Here is a 17,612-nt window from a genome sequence, read left to right as displayed (position 1 = left end):
CACAGCAAAATACAGTTTTTAAAAATACCTTCCAGAAAAATGCCTAGAATATGGTAACTAGTAACTATCTATAAGGTCTAGTAAATTCAAGGAAGAAAAAAAAAACACTTAGCATTTGTTGCCTTTTTAAATAATAAACATATATGTGTGCATTTTTTCTAAAACTTTTATTATGTATTCCAGCATACACTTTCATACATACTAAACGTTGCAAGGAAAGAAAATTAGTACTAGAGCCGGGCATGGTGGCGCATGCTTGTAATCCCCGCGCTTGGAAGGCAGAGACAGGAGGATCGCGCAGGTTTGAAGCCAGCCGCACGCACTGGCTTAGGAGACCCTGTTTCCAAATAAAAATGTAAAAATAGGTCTGGGAGTGTAGCCCAGTGTTAGAAGGGCTTCCAGGAACCCCAGTACCACCAAAGAAGAAGAAGAAGAAGAAGAAGAAGAAGAAGAAGAAGAAGAAGAAGAAGAAGAAGAAGAAGAAGAAGAAGAGGAGGAGGAAGAAGAAAATTAGTACAACTGAATAAACTTGTTTTACCATGTTTTGAGGCATTTAACAGTGCTTTTTAATTTATTATTTCAGGTTTACACACTCCATAAAGTATAAGAACAACTCTTAACCCAATAGAATCATTGACCAAAATATAGAGAAGACAGAAGTTAAAATAACAAAATCAGGACATTAGCTGAAATAAATCATGAAAATTTCTAATTCTTAATTCTGTAAATTCTCCAATTAATCATCTAGAATACACAATGTAAAATACTACTTTTTTCTGGATTAATATAGTCAAACTTTCTTCTTGTCAGCAAAACATGCATGTTTTATCTTTTGCTCCATTTCACCTCCTGTTTTTAAGAATATATTAAAGTGGGTCATGCATTAATGATTTCAAAGGTTTAAGGGAAAAGGGATGCATTTACTTCTTTTGGAATAAAACTTCTCTCGTTACTTATGGAGAATCTGTACATGATCCACTTATTCCATTTTATGACACAGAGTCTTTAAGAGGACTGAGAAAAGAAATTTACCCTTCTTTGTAATGACTGTCATTTATATAAAAAAATTAATTTGATATCAACAGGACAAAACAACAGAAGAACAAATTAATAAATAAAGACCATTCAGTTCATTGAAAAGGCCCAGGACTGGCCACAGAACAAGGAAATTCACAGAGAAAGCAGATCCAATAAGTGATAGGACTCATTGTGGTGAAGCAATAAGGCAAGAAGTAACAGAGGGGAACAGATTTTGGAGAGCTCTTGAATACTTTTCTTACCATGTGATGAAATGGTTGCTTAAAGCAGCTGGCTGCATTTAATTATTTTTATTTCCATTTTATTTTTTTAAATGTGGTTACTTCATAGACACATTTATTTTCCAGCATCAGCTCCTTAGTAGTATAATATAGAATGCCTCATTAGCAATGGAAAATGGGCTTAAGTTTGTAGCAGGAATGTTCTGAATAATGTTTTTAGATGTGGAAGAAGTTAGCAAGAGAGATTGTAGAAACTCTTGTTTCTCTCTGGAGAACTTTAAATTAAGTTCAGGCTTTTTATTTAATCCACCAATTTCACATAAGCTCTCTCCTCATGCCATGATGTGGCTGTACCACATTCTCCGCCTTCATCCCACCTTAAGCAGCAGTTGCTTGTAGATGTAGCATAAGAGAAATATGCCTTAACTGGGAGCCTGCGGAGACTGCTCTAATAAATGGAGTACCTACATCGCACCCTATTTCTCCCTAATTTTCAATCTAGTTTTCTCCTTTATCCCTTGAAGGGTATGAATTAATGCGTTGGTTTTCACAATGTCATCTCTATACCAGCAGTATCAACAACACCCAAGAACCTGTATAAAACACAGAGTCTCAGGTCCTGAGTCAATTATCTGACTGAGAAACTCTCAGAGTCCAAAGACATGCTGAACGTAAGTTCAGATATGGCAAGATCTATCACAGTGGAAATAGATGAGCAATTCAATCCATACCTGAAAAGCATGGTGAAACAGCAAATGAAAGCTACAAGAGCTGACAAAATCTTTGCCTAGTGGATGTCTAGTGCCCAATAAAAAGCACATGTGTGTACATTGAAGTCTGCTCACATTATTTAAACCCCAAGTGCCAGTTCGTCCTAGACTTCTCAGGCATGGTTTATCTACAAAGAGGCAAAATAAATAGTCATGAAGTATGTGTTGAATAACTGGTATGCTTGACATTCCCTGGCTAAAAGAACAATCTTTAAAGGTGGTGGCCATAGAACTGCCACATAAGTTCTGAACTGAGATGAAGAAAAATATATGAAAAGCGAAATCAGACTCTGCTGATTTTAGTTTAATTTTGAATGTGTTATTTATATTTTCCTTTCCCTTTTTTTTGTATGTGTGTGTGTGTATGTGGGGATGAGGCATACTGGGAACTGAATGTGGCAGTGTCTGTGTGTGGGGCTTTGGGAAGGTTTTTACTGCTAAGCTGCGGTCCTTTATAATTTAGTTCTTTTTTTTTTAAAGGGTCTCACCAAGTTATCATTTGGTCCTTAAACCTGTCCTTAAAGTCCTTAAACCTGTGATCCTCCTGTCTCAGCCTTCTAAATACTGAAATGAATAGGTGTGTGATACTGTGCTTGAATGTGTTTTTTCATAGTACATTTTGTTTTCTATACAATGTTTATTATGATATACAAAGAAACTCTTTTGGATAAATCACCTGTAGGCTCAAAGTTCTATTTCCTCTGGTTCATCAGTCTCTCCAACTTTTTTTAATGACGAATCTCATTCCTTTCCTTCTAATGTTGCCCGTTCTATTCTAAATAGCCTTGACTTTTATCCTGGTTATTCTAGATTCTAAATACACATCACACATGCACTGACTGTGTTAGATGTTTTGGCTGCATTATTTCTACTCCTCAGATCAAATTTATAAAGTAGAAATTTTTCTCATATTATAAATACATAAATCAAGGTGAAGAACAAAATAATAGAGTTGCCCAAGCTCATAGAGAATCCCTGGAAGCCCAAACTGCCTGGCAGCTCTGTCCAACTACAATGCTGTATTCGTTTTATAGTTTGTCTTGCCAAGGCTTCTATAGCATGACTCTTTTTCTTTTTGGTCATGAAGAATATCTCTATACTTTTTTGGTTAACTCTGTTATGTAAGGCACCATGTCCTTCTTACGTTTTTCTATAGGTTAGCCTTCTCATTCCCCACAACTATTCCTTACATAGCATAGATAATACTGTCTTTATTTACCATCATTCCCTGCAAATGGGTTGAGGTGGTCCCTAAGGGCTGGTGGCATCATTCAACTCCATGCGTAGCACCAAGTGGAGTGGCACCATTATTTCTCTTATTCTAGCACAGCACTTCTATTAATGCAGCCTCAGGGCCCATCAGCCTTTTTTGGCAGCCACATTACTGTTGACTCCTACTGAGCTTATTGTCAGCTAGATGCCTAAATCTCTTTTACACATGCTGTTGCTAAGTCATTTCACCCGGAGTCCTATCTTTGTGCATTTTGTTTCTGAATCCAGGTGTGGGACCACACAATCAGCCTATCATTTCAGTCTTTGGGCATTCTTTAACTTCCTTCTGCATCTGGGAGTGAGATGTATTAGGAATCTTTTTATGTATTATCTCTTCTTTACACTTGGAGCCTATGTTTTTCAAATCTAGCCACATCACTTTCTGTCTGTATTTAATTCACTGACAAATCTCTTAGCTAAGTCCAACTTGCAGATGACCATGGGAAATCTCTGTGCAGGATGAAGAAGAAGCTGGCTTCCAGAAAGACAGAGTTTTTAAGCTGTAGCCCAAGCTGTGCCTCTCAGCATCCTGCATTAGTAAATCCTTGACAACTCCATGGATCTTGTTGTGTTCATGCAGAGGATTAGAATAATTACAGAGAATTTAAGAGTTGATGCTCAGGTAAGCAAAAAGTTATGAGTAGCTTAAAGCAATCAATCTATTGCTAGGCTGTTCGCTCAAACTAAATTGTCTACACATTAAATCCCAAAGAAAATAAAAAAAAATAACTATGAGGCCATGAGAGAATAAGAAGTAACAAACACTGTATAATAATTTTGTCACCAAAAGAATCACTACCTGCTTAAAATTACATAAATATTGTGTCTAGATGCACTGCAAAGTTTTTCTATGAGATCAGAGATGAGCAACATATTTGAAGATAAACCAAACTTTCTGCCTTTCCTTATCCTTTGGCTGTATTCTCATTTTCTCTCCTTAAACCGTAGACAAATACTAAGTGACCTAGATAAAAACAAAAAGAAAGGCAAGAATATTCCATGCCAGAGAGTTTTTATCTTCTTCCTCTAACAGCATCCAAGAAACTAAAAAGGGAAAAGTGGAGAGAGGCGGTAGATAATCAGAGTTGATTGTGAATCTGGGAAAAGTCTCAACTATGTATTGAGATTCACAAAAATGAAAGATGAAAGATCACAAGAGAGGAAATGAAGAAGCATTTGCCCATTGCCAGTGTTCTGCTCCTCATTCTTCCAGCTGCGGCCAAAGCTTCGCGTCACCCTTCAGATCTGAGTTAGAGGCACAGGCACCCGTCTCAGCTGCTGTGCTTTCTGGGACTGTAGTTTTCCTTTCTTTAGAATGCCCTAAAGATAGCATTCTTAGTAAATATAATGTCAGGCTGAGGAAATTTCATCTGTGGGGATGTAACCATTCCCTCTGACAGAAAAGGCTTTTACACCTGCAAAGTGAAAACTATTAGGAATATAAAAGGATTTTGTTTTTTGGTAGCATCAGCAGCCAAGAAAATAAAAACAGAAAAAGAGAAGAAGAAAAAGGAGGTCTAATTATTCAGCTATTGAGATACATTTCTTCATCTCTGCACAAGACTTACACAGCCAGCAGTTCCATGGCCGTCATCTTTAGTGTGTTCTTTGTCTAAGCATGGGGTGTGAAGCATACTAGTTATTCAAAAGTTGCTAATTAATTTAATTACTCCTGAAGTGAAATGCACTTAGATTGGCAACGGTTTCTTCTATAATCCAATGGCAAGCTACTTTTCAACTCATGGCTCTAAATATTATTCAACTGTAGAAATCTTCTGTACCACATGGCAAAACTTGGAATAAGCTCCTTCACCTCCTACTCATTCTATGTAGGTCAAATCAAACACCATCTTTCTGAAGAGTCAAACACTGTCCAGAGAAGCCTGTAAGGTATTTATCCTCAAAGGAATTTATTCCCAAAGAAGTTCAAGTGGTACCTATAATAGGAATAAAAAGTAAAGAATGACCATACTGCAAATATAACCATAAAGGCAGTCATAAAGATAGAATCAATGCATATTTTCTTCAGAGAATTCACATTCAGAGAATGTTATCAACTGACTTAGTAAGACTGCACAATTAATTTAATGCAAAGAAACCAAATCTTCACATCATAATTTGACTACTCAAACAACATTGTCTTTCCAAAAAGGAATGTGTTTGACAGTACTGCCAGCAGAGGTGAAAGCATCAGTCCATAATCTTACTGTAAGAACGAGTTCCTTCCTTCTTCTTGCATCTATCTTCTCTTAAATAAATTCCTGGGGTGCAGTATACGGAACATAAGACAAGACACTCGTGAGGGCAAAGGAGCCGCAGCCTCCTGCAGGAAGGCAAGACCATTCAGATGTTTGCTTGACTATAGCGACATACCGTGCCATATTGTTAGACCATCATTTTACTTATGTAAAGTGATGGATGTGGCAAGGATTATAGGTCTGGTATTTATTAGGTTATGTATGAATATGTATTCACATATGAAGGATGGGAGTTAACGAAAATTAACAAAAACATCATTAGAATAAAATATCATGGTCCATTTACAGTCTATATTTTTGGTTTTAAATTAATTTATGGTTTTAAGCATAATTTTATGTTAAAATATTAATATACACCTTCAAAAGTCTACATCTAGCTGAGTGGGGTGGCATAGGCCTATAATCTTAATATTTTGGAGGCTAAGACAGAAGGATCACAGGTTTGAGGCCAGCCTCGGGAACTTAGCCAGACCCTCAGCAACTTAGCAAGACCTTGTTTTTAAGTTAAAAAATAATAATATTAGAGGTGTAGTTTGGGGTATAACATCCCTGGGTTCAATCCTCAGTAACACACACACATATATACACACGTCTATTATCTCCAGGATGTACAAGTCTCACTATTGGAAATTAGATTCTCTGCTGAAAAAAAAGGGAAGTTTTGTTCCCATGCTATAAACATATTGTGCTGATATCTGAGTGCAATATTTTATTTATTTTGTTATAACAAAGCTCATGAGTGATAATGATTCTTAAAATATGTTAATTTACTAAGATCTTACTAAATTACTGAGACTGGCCTTGAGCCTGTGATTTTCCTGTCTCAGCCTCCCAAGAACTGGAATTACAGGTGTGCACCACCATACCCAGCTTGTTGTATCATGATTTTATTCAAAGGGTGGTATACAGGTATATTGCTACCATTAATATTTCTGAAATCTTAAACAGAATTTATGTACTTTTCCTAAATGCAGTTTTTAACAGAGTGGAAAGATGTTACTATTTTTTTTTTTTTGGTACTGGGGTTCCTGGAAGCCCTTCTACCTCTGGGATATACTTCCAGACCTATTTTATAATATTTTATTTTTGGAAACAGGGTCTCTTAAGCCAGCAAGGCTGGCTTCGAACCTGCGTGATCCTCTTGTCTCTGCTTCCCAAGGGTGGGGATTACAAGCCTGCGCCACCACGCCTGGCTAAGATGTTACATTTTTGTTAACATTTTCCCCTAAATTTGGTTTTGAGGAAAAAAAGGAAGAGAAGAAAGAATATAAAAGGGTAGAAAATTAAGGCAACAACTTTACACACCTTATTTTTCCATAAATGTGTTAATTTAGTATTTTTTTATTACTATTTCATGTACTTTTCTTTTTGGTAATGGTAGGATATATTCACTCACCCCTCAATATTGCTACAGATATGATCGCAAACAAAGTTTAAGAAATGCCAAATGGTTATATGCATCAGGTTAGATACAGCATTGATGTTGCAGATATCTGGTAGTTTGATGTTTCTTAGAGAAATCTGATCAAGGATTTTGCTTTCAAAATCAACACATTGGTGGTGCACAACTATAATCCCAGTACTTGGAAATTGAGACAGGAGGTTTGCAGGTTCAAGACCAACCTTAGCAATTTACTGAGACTCCTAGCAACCTAGTGAGATCCTGTTTCAAAATAGAAAAATCATAATTTAAAAAAAATGCCGAAGGCCAGGCGTGGTGGCGCACTCTTGTAATCCCCGCGCTTGGGAGGCAGAGACAGGAGGATCGTGCAGGTTCGAGGCCAACCGCGCTGGTTTAAGAGACCCTGTTTCCAAATAAAAATATAAAAATGTGTCTGGAAGTGTAACCCGGACGTAGAAGGGTTTCCAGGAACCCCAGTACAAAAAAAAAAAAAAAGCCAAAGTATAACTAGGAGATAGATTGTTTTTGGGTCCAATACCCAGTTTAAATTTTAGATTGTTTTTGCGTCTAATACCCAGTTTAAAAAATAAGCCGGGCGTGGTGGTGCATGCTTGTAATCCCTGCGCTTGGGAGGCGGAGACAGGAGGATCGCTCAGGTTCGAAGCCAGCCGTGCTGGCTTAAGAGACCCTGTTTCCAAATTTTAAAAAAGTATAAAAATAGGTCTGGGAGTGTAGCCCAGAGGTAGAAGGGCTTCCAGGAATCCCAGTACCACCCCCCAATAATAATAATTAACACATTGAACAATGACTGCTACATCTGCAAGAAACAGGAGTTAGCTAAGTATCAAGGTAAGTACAGTAGATGTGGATGAACATTAGACCTGGTGGAGTTCAGGACTCATGGGATAGTGAATTTGATAGGGTTATAATATTATCTGTAATACAAGAACCTAGTCTACATTCTACAGTGCAAATAACTAGTGATAAAGGACAACATAAAACCAATTCCCTCATGAGCCAGGGGTAGTGGCGCACGCTTGTTATCCCAGCATTTGGGAGGTTGAGACCGGAGGATCGCGATTCCTGGACAGCCTTAGATACTTAGTGAGCCCCTCTGCAACTTAGTAAGAGCATGTTTCAAAATAAAGAATAAAATAAAAAATAGGGCAGGCGTTGTAGCTTGGAGGTCAAATGCCCCTGGGTTCCATCCCCAGACCCACAAAAAAAAAAAAAAAAGGAAAGAAAGAAAGAAAAAAGAAAAACCAAGTCCCTCTTATAAATGGCATAAAAACAAATCAGAACTTCAAGGTTTACAAGCATCTATGAACCATATGAAGAACACAGTGGAAAAGCAGGCCAATTGAAGATATCATTCATCTTCACAAAGCTTTGCAATTTACTAAGGGATAAAAGAATAAAAACATGAAATTTTCTGGGTGTGGTGGCGCACACTTTTAATCCCAGCATTGGGAGGCTGAGACCAAAGGACCGGGGTTCGCGGACAGCCTCAGCTACTCAGTGAGGCCCTCTGTAACTCAGTGAGACCCTGTTTCAAAATAAAGAATAAAAAATAGGGCTGGGGGTGTAGCTCGGAGGTCAGATTTCCCTGGGTTCCATTCCCAGATCCCCAAAAAAGCCCGTGAAATTAAAAATGGCATAAAAATACATATATGCATTATATCTAATATGACATGTAGAAAAAATGCCATATAATATAGGCGGTAAGTGAATTCAACATAATATAATAGTATTCAACATATTGAATTGTGTGCATCAAAGTAATTCCACTGAGAAGGTATGAGAGTAATCAGACTTTTTTAAGAGTAGAATTTTAATAGGAGAAGGAGGAAGATAATGGGCATTACCATCAGGAAGTAATGGATATCACTGATAACAGTACAAAATAGAACCTTAGGCCTTTTTTAAAAGGATGAAGCATAAACCTGGCCAAAATTGCTAATGGAGCTGTGTTCAATAAAGAATGAATTTATATTGGTGGACTTAAGAACGGCAAAGTTGGGATGTTGGAAAATATAGCATTACATATACTCTAGCCCTTGAGACTGGCTGAATAGACATACATCTTAGTCTATTTTAACATCTTTTTGGTAAAGGAAGGCAAAGCAATATTTTCCTAACCAAAAAGGACTGTGGGCACATTTAAAAGTACCTCCTGTTTAGGTATCAGGTTATATTTATGAGATTTCACATCATTATGATAGATTTTTGGATGATGAAGTTATGATAAGGGATTCAGTTTGAAAGCAGAAATGTTTATGTAAGTCAGCACCGCGCATGCTGGATGGCGCGCGCATCGCCCAGTTCTCGGTAGGGACTGGAGCGGTTCAGGTTGCTTTTCCTACATACATTTACTTCACTTCATTAGCTCTTAACTTTCTCCAAATGTTTATAGAAAGGAAGGGAGGGGACAGAAGAGTAATATGGCTACAATTATGAGGCTTTCTGGGACATAATAAACCAAAGCAGCAATGCAGAAACAATTTGAAAATAAATCCCTGAGAGAAAAACTATCCACCAGAAGAGGAAAGTAGGGCCTCGTGAACCAGCATGAAAACACAGGCCACAGCTGATTCTCCAAAGCACAGATTTCAAGACGACACTTGTTTGGTGGTTACCAGCTTAGCTTTGCAGCCCAGTACCCTGGGTGGAGATCCCGGGACACTAGCATTTGCTACCTGTGTAACTAGTAATGCTTGAAAATTGCTTTACCTCTTGATCTTCGAATTTTCCACCATAACCTGCCTCATAAAGTTGCCTGTAAAAATCTCAGACCAATGATCAGTAGGTGGGTCTATATCAATAGTGTCAGCATATCAGCAATATCTGGAGGCTGAGGACAGGAGGATCACAGGTTCACACGCACCAGCCTCAGGAATTTTTAGGGAAGCCCTTTACAAATTAGTGAAACCCTGTTTCCAAAAAATAAAAACTAAAAAATGGGGTTGCACCCAAGAAGGAAAATGCCCCTGGATTCAATTCCCATTAATACACACACACACATGCACACACACATAAATAAATAACTGAAAGAGGGTGATCAAATCATTGAACTTTCTATCATATTTTGAGATATTTATGTATTGCTCACAGAAGGCTTCCTTGTAAATTCATGTTTATTCAAAAAACAATTTTCAAAACAAACTTTTTTTCTGAAAGATAAAAAATACAGTCATACACACTAAAACACAATTAAACTAGTTTATGGTACATTGGATATTTTGGAAGAACACAGAATTATTGGAAGAACACATGCAGAAATATTTTTGTACATTTGAATGAACTAAATCTCAATCAGTTTTCTTGGTTTGTTCTTGTTATTGTATCACCTATTTTGATCTTGAGAACATAGCTTATTTTTCACCGTATTTTGATTTTTGACACTTGTCGATCAGGTTGACCTCAAATTGGAGACCCTCTTGCCTCAGCTTCCTGCCTGATTGGAACTATAGGCATATGCTTCCACAACAGGCTTTGTTGAAATGTTTTAAACAGCTCTATTGAGCTATCATGAAGTTCACTGCCATAATGTCATAAATGTTGCTTATTTTAAGTATATGATTCAATATTTTTATTTTTTATTTTTAAAATTTTTATTGATGCATTGTAGTCATATATCTTACTGCAGTACAAAAAGGTAGAGGCACACATGCATACATCACACATTTAGCCCTTCCCCAATTCCCACCCCACTCCCTCCCTCCGCCCTCCTTCCCATGTTTGGCTTGCTGATTAACTTTGATATGCTTGTTAATGTACACCATGTACATTAGAGATTTCCCCCAGCCCCCTCAGTTAGGTCGCCTTATTTGTTCGTCTATGGTTTCTCCTTCTGTATCTAGAGTTCCTCCTATGACCCATTTTTTCCCTTGCTTCCACATAACAGGAAGAACATCCGATTTCTTTCTTTTTATGACTAACTGATCTCACTTAGCATGTTTTCCAGTTCCATACATTTCCCTGTAAATGACGTAATTTTTTTCTCCATTTAATGGCTGAGTAAAATTCCACTGTGTACATATCCTATATAGTTTTGTAATCCACTCATCTATTGATGGACATCTTGGCTGGTTCTATAGTTTGGCAATGATGAATCGTGCAGCTATGAACATAGATAGTCATGCATTCGTTTGGTGATTTGGTTTTCATTCTTTTGGGTAGATACTCAGAAGTGAAATTGCTGGATCACATGGTAAGTTTGTATTGATTCCTCTGAGGATCCCCCATACTGTTTTCCAAAGTGGTTGCACTAACTTGCAATCCTGCCAACAAAGTAGTAGAGTTTCTACTTCTCCACATCTGATCACTTAAAATTAAATTTTACCTTAGAAGACCTTTTATTTTCAGCACTTATTCCCACTTAGTGTAATCCTGAAAGCACAAGGGTGAGTAACTTTGATTAGATGATCTACTCACAACCATTTTTTTAAATAGAGGCCACTTGGATCTGGGAATCTGCCAAGAGGTGAGAGGAACCAGCAGAAGCTTCAAGAGCTTCCTGACAGCGTAGATGCAGGGACCCACTGGCCCTTTGCTGTGGAGCAGGCACCGGTTCCCGCCACGCTGTGGGGCGGCCCTGGTCCTGGCCTCGCTCTGAAACAGTCCCTGGTCCCCGGCATTCTTAGCAGCACATCTCCTGAGGTTCCCATTTTTTCCTTCAATTTTTAAAATTTATTTATTTATTTTTTTTTTTAGTGGTACTGGGGTTCCTGGAAGCCCTTCTACCTCCAGGCTACACTCCCAGACCTATTTTTATACTTTTTAAAATTTGGAAACAGGGTCTCTTAAGCCAGCCTGGCTTCGAACCTGCGCGATCCTCCTGTCTCCGCCTCCCAAGCACCGGGGATTACAAGTGTGCGCCACCACTCCGGGCTTCAATATTTGTAATAAAAGAAAACACTACATGTCTTTTGCAGAATCTAGGAACCTGAATACTTAGCAGCAATGGATTTTATCCACCCATCAAGAGCGGAGGCCCACAGCTTCACCATGGAGAGCAGGATCTACTGCTCCGAGCACACCAGGGCTCCTAGCGAAGTGTAGAGAAGAGAGGAGGCCTCCAGGACAAGCAGCTGGGCATCCCGGCATCGCCATGCTGGGCTCCCTCTGATGCGCCCCAAGCATTTTACTTACAGAGTATGTTGTTAAGAATTCCTGAGCAAGCGAGGCAGGAGCAGCCTACTTTCTGATCTCTTCTGGGATGTTCTTTCAAAAATCACTTTTCTTGCCGCGGTGGGCACCATGCTGCCATCTTGCTTCTGATTCTGCCATTTTGTCCAAATCCCTGATTCAATATTTTTAAATAGATTTGTAGAGTTGTGCAAATCTTACCATAAAAGCTTTCTACTTTTCATAGAATTACATGTGAAGTTGTGGGTCTGGGGATGGAACCCATGGGCATTTGACCTCTGAGCTATACCCTTGCTCTATTTTTTATTCTTTATTTTGAAACAGGGTCTCAGTGACTTATGAAGGGCTTCACTAAGTAGTAGTAATTCGAAGCTGGCCACAGACAGAGATCCTCCTGTCTCAGCCTCCTGAATGCTGGAATTACAAGTGTGTGCCACCACACATGGCAAGAAGATTTTAATTTAATTTTTTTGGAAATTGTGTGGTGGGGTGGGCAGGATATAGTACAAAAGTGTTGCCAGTTTTAAAAAACTAGGTGACATATAGAAAAAGTTTGATTCCATGGCCATTCTATAAAACATAAAATATTTAATTTTATATTGTCTAGTAGCAACATTAGAGAGCATAAAATTACATGAGTAAAAAATAATATAATATGTATTTAATCCGCATCTGAATATTCTCATATAGTTTTATTTGTATAGATTTTTGCTATTACATAATGCTATTTTCACTAGATATTATTTTTCAGATGTCAGTAATTTATTTTTAATGCTTTGCCTTATTTATATCTGTAAAACTGCAGGTTTTCTGAATTTTATTTACAGTATACCACATACATTTTTTCAGTTATAGTTAGAACCTCCAAAACTTTTCTTCTTCAAATTAAGGTATACCGCAGGATAATTTAAAAATTAAATATTGCATACTGTTTGATTTTTCTCATTTAAACTTCTGAATTTCCATTTACAAGAAAACATTGTAATTTCTTTCTATTTGCAAGATATTTTCCATCATCCTATTCTATAAAAACTTCAAAGCTGCTACTCTTTGGTGCTTCATTTATCAATAGTTTATGAATGCTTTCCCAATTTTTTTAATACAGTGAAAGAGAAAATATCAAGGAGTGTTATAACATGTAAGTTTTGTTATAAAGCAATAATTTGGAGTCTTAAATGTTTGTAAGATCTGTTTGCTGATGGACAATAAAAATAAAAGTTGTTTGCTTTGCCATGTGGTTCTTTTTTTTTTTTTTTTTTCTGGTACTGGGGTTCCTGGAAGCCCTTCTACCTCCGGGCTACACTCCCAGACCTATTTTTACATTTTTATTTGGAAACAGGGTCTCCTAAGCCAGCACTCGTGGCTGTCTTCAAACCTGCGCTATTCTCCTGTTTCTGCCTCCCAAGCGCAGGGATTACAAGCGTGTGCCACCACGCCCGGCTGCCATGTGGGTTTTTTAAAGAATAGTCATCACCAGTTTCATCATAATTTTTTATATTTTAGTTCTACTGTGTAGGAACTTAAAGATTGTAAATTCTAACAATAAAAACTTCTGTCTCAGAGATTTTCATAGTTTGGAAACAAAGTATGAATTATGAGTGTACCACAGAATTAGTGTCTATTCTGTAATTTTTCTAACATAGTTTTTAAATAATAATTTTCTTCACCAATATTTATATTATCATTATTTAACAAACACTATTTAATTTAAAATTTTCACTTTGCTTTTTTTACATTTCAGCAAAATTAAGTATCCTAAGCTTTGCTTTGATTTTATAAGTAGTATGGAAATATTGAACTATAGTTGCAATGAACTTGCCAATTCGAGGCATCTGATTAAACTAATCTAATTCAATCACTTACAAAGTTCTTCTCTTAATACACCCAATACACTTGCAGCTATCACTTTCGTTGTTGTATGTGCCCAAGACTATTTGGACTTAGACATAAACAAAACAATTGAAGAACATTAAGTTGATCTGAATGAATGAAAGCCCTTCTTTCAGAGTGATATGTAGACTAACTTTTTTTAGTTGCATTTATTCAATTATATCTTTGGTACAGTCATCTAAAAACTACTAAATTTTGAAGTAGTTGTTGATACTTCAAAGATTTGTAGGTGGCAATTCTTGTGTTAGTAATATCATCAGTCTCTGTCCAAGGGTAATAAGTCCACTAACATTTATGTGAAGTTCAACTTTCTTAACAACCAAAAAGTTCAGTAATTTAAAACATTTTAATCTATTATGTATAGAAAAAGTGCCAATCTGACAGAAAATAAGTTTTTATAGGTATATTTACAAAATAAAATAAGTAATACAATCCCCATAGAAAAGCATGCATGCGTCATGCGTAGTGGTGCACACCTGCAATCCCAGTAACTTGGGAAGATAATACAGAAGGATCACAGGTTTGGGGCCAGTTCAGCAATTTATTGAGGCCTTCCACAACATAGTAAAATCCTGCTTCAAAATAAACAATAAGAAGCCGGGCGTGGTGGCTCATGCTTGTAATCCCAGCATTCAGGAGGCTGAGATGGGAGGATTGTGGTTCACGGCCAGCCTCAGCTACCTAGTGAGGCCCTCTGCAACTTAGTGAGACCCTGTTTCAAAATAAAGAATAAAAATAGGGCAGAGGGTGTAGCTCAGAGGTAGAATGCCTCTGGGTTCTATCCCCAGACCCGCAATAAAATAAAATAAAGTAAAATAAAATAATAATATAGGATTGGGGGTGTAGCTCAAAGTTAGAATGTCCCTGAAGCCATCTCCAGTATCACACACACACAAAATAAGCATGTAAATGACCCTGCAATCTCGGTGATTCAATGGCTAAAAGGTGGAATCTGACTAAACCATGTTGACTTGGGTAGCTGTTAATGCTAATGTTTTGTTTAAAAATAGAAAACCTAGTACAACACTAACAGGAAGTGGAGACACAAGTGTGAGTTTAGACTTTGTATGTAAACCTGGAGATATGACAACATAAAAGCCATTGCTACATTGCTCTTGTGGTCTATGTGTAGTAGAACACCCGAAATACGCATGTGTCAAAAAAATGATCACAGATCACATTCATCACACATGCATTTTCATATAACCTACTTTCTTTTGGGTTTGCCTGTATGTGGGTAAATAACTATTTAAAAAAAATTTCAGCTGGCATAATTCTTTCTACAGTCTAACTTGTTTCCCCCCCTAATCACTTATTGTTCTTTTCCTCATTCCATTTGTTGAGAGTGCAATTAGGAAATTTAAGGATGAAGTCTGAGAATTTGTGGCTTTTAAGCATGCAGTTGAGAGGAGATATGAAATCTTACCTTTTTGCTCTCTGATGCTTCACTTAGGATAAGGCAGGCAGATGGTGCTGACAGCGTCAATTAAGGAGTTAATAAGCAAGGAAAGTCTGTGTGTGGCTAATCAAGGTTGAACATCATAGGAACATATTAAGTAATATTTGTCCAGATCTGCTATAAGCCAGATATTATCCAGTTGTTCTGAGACCCATGGTGACTCTGGGTCAGTCTTGTCATCTCCTCAGCTGAATGTCCTTTACACTTAAGTAGGCATGCATGGTCTTCATGGTTGTCTAAAATGTTTTTAGAGAATTGAGAAGGTGTGCAGACATACCAGTGCCTGTACAGAAAACATGTTTGTTGTGAAAAACATGGTTTGGTCCTAATAAATTTTTAGCATGCTTGATTATTAATACATTTAAGATTTTTTTCTATTCCCAGCAGCACTGATGAGGAAACTGAAATACAGAAAACCCAGAGTGCATTCCACCAGGCCACACAGCAAGGTCTGATAGAGCCAGGAGAGACTTTATGAAATCCAGACTGCCAGACTAATATTCTATCAGCTAGACCTCCATGTGAGTCTCCTGTAGGTGGGAATCGCTTTCTCTAAAATGCTCATAAAGCAAATCAGAGCAATGTTTCAGTCCATCTGATTTCTAATTTGAAATGCAAACAATTGCCAATTTGTTTGACTTGTATTTATAATTATTTCCTTGTGAATTACTCATCACTAAGAGCTTTATAAATATTTTCCCTTTTTCCCAATGTCTATGGAATGATCATAGCATAGAAAATGTTGGCTTTCAAGGATTTATTAATATCTCCTTTTGAAATGACATGCATTTGCAAGATAGAATAAACACTTTGAAGAAACAAATCTTGAATTTGAATTCACTCTCAGACAAAGCCCTATCTGATGTGCTTAATATGATGAGCTACACAGTGACTTTTAGTTTTTATTTTTAGCTTTTATTTTTACTTTTTTGCGGTACTGGGGATGGAACCTATGGACATTCTACCTTTGAGCTACACCCCCAGCCCGATTTTTATTCTCTATCTTGAAACAGGGCCTCACTGAGTTGAGAAGGGCCTTACGAAGTAGCTGAGGCTGTCTTTGAACCACGATCCCCCTGTCTCAGCCTCCCAAATGCTGGGATTACAAGAGTGAGCCATCACACCCGGCATGACTTTTATTTGAAAGATGCATTATATCAAAAGTAGAAATGTAAATAGGCACACATGACCTTAGTTGAGCATGGCTTTGCCATCAGCTCCATCTGATCAAATTTTAGACTTTACTGTGTTTGTTTTAAGTTGAAAGCACCTCTCTGCATTATTCAATCTGGTTTCACTTTTGCCAATAATAAAAAGAAAACAAATTAGTGGCCATAATATGACAGTGTGCATCATATGCTTACCATAATCTTAGAATTCAACATGAAAATCTGAGCCTCATTTCTTTTTGAACATGAGACCTAAATCAAAGCATTTTATAGATGGTAAAAGAAATATCCCTTTACTTAGAAACTTAACAAACCTAGGGTAAAATACAGACCTCAGTAACTTGATTCAGAACATTGTCCTTATCCTGGGATTAAAATCATATCAATACTAATTAATTCTTAAAGAAGAAAGAAAGAAGAAGTTCTCCCTTTGGGGGGTATATTTGCTATCAAATGGCAACTGTGAATATGGTTTTAGTATTTATTGATCAAAATTTGATGTGATTTTAAATCATCCCAAGTATTTACAAAGTATAACATCTAACTTTTAGAAATAGAAAGTCACATTATTAAAATTGTTAAAATAGTAATAGACATACTTTTAAGCAAGGGAGGAAGGAAAGAAGCTTTAAGTTATGAGTAAAGATCTAAAGATTCCAAAGAGAATACTAAATAGGTTGCTGGACAAGACCATGGTAAAGCAAAGCTATACTACTTCTACTACAACCACCACCACTACTACTACCACTACTACTACTCCTAATAACCATAATAATAATAATAATAATACAAACACTTTGGATAGAGAAACTTCATTTGCAATGAGGGAGGAAAATAACCCAGCTCTATTTGCCAATAAGTATCATCATGTGAAAGATATAGTAATTAAAAGGTAAGCACTTTGCTTTGCATAGTATGTGAAATGTCTTCAAGGAAATGGTTTAAAAGGGTTAAGTGTGTGAGTGAACTTTCTGTCATTTTGTGG

Source organism: Muscardinus avellanarius (genome assembly GCF_963383645.1).
Source record: "Muscardinus avellanarius genome assembly, chromosome: 2".
Taxonomy (NCBI): Eukaryota; Metazoa; Chordata; class Mammalia; order Rodentia; family Gliridae; genus Muscardinus; species Muscardinus avellanarius.
This window is presented reverse-complemented; position numbering follows the sequence as displayed.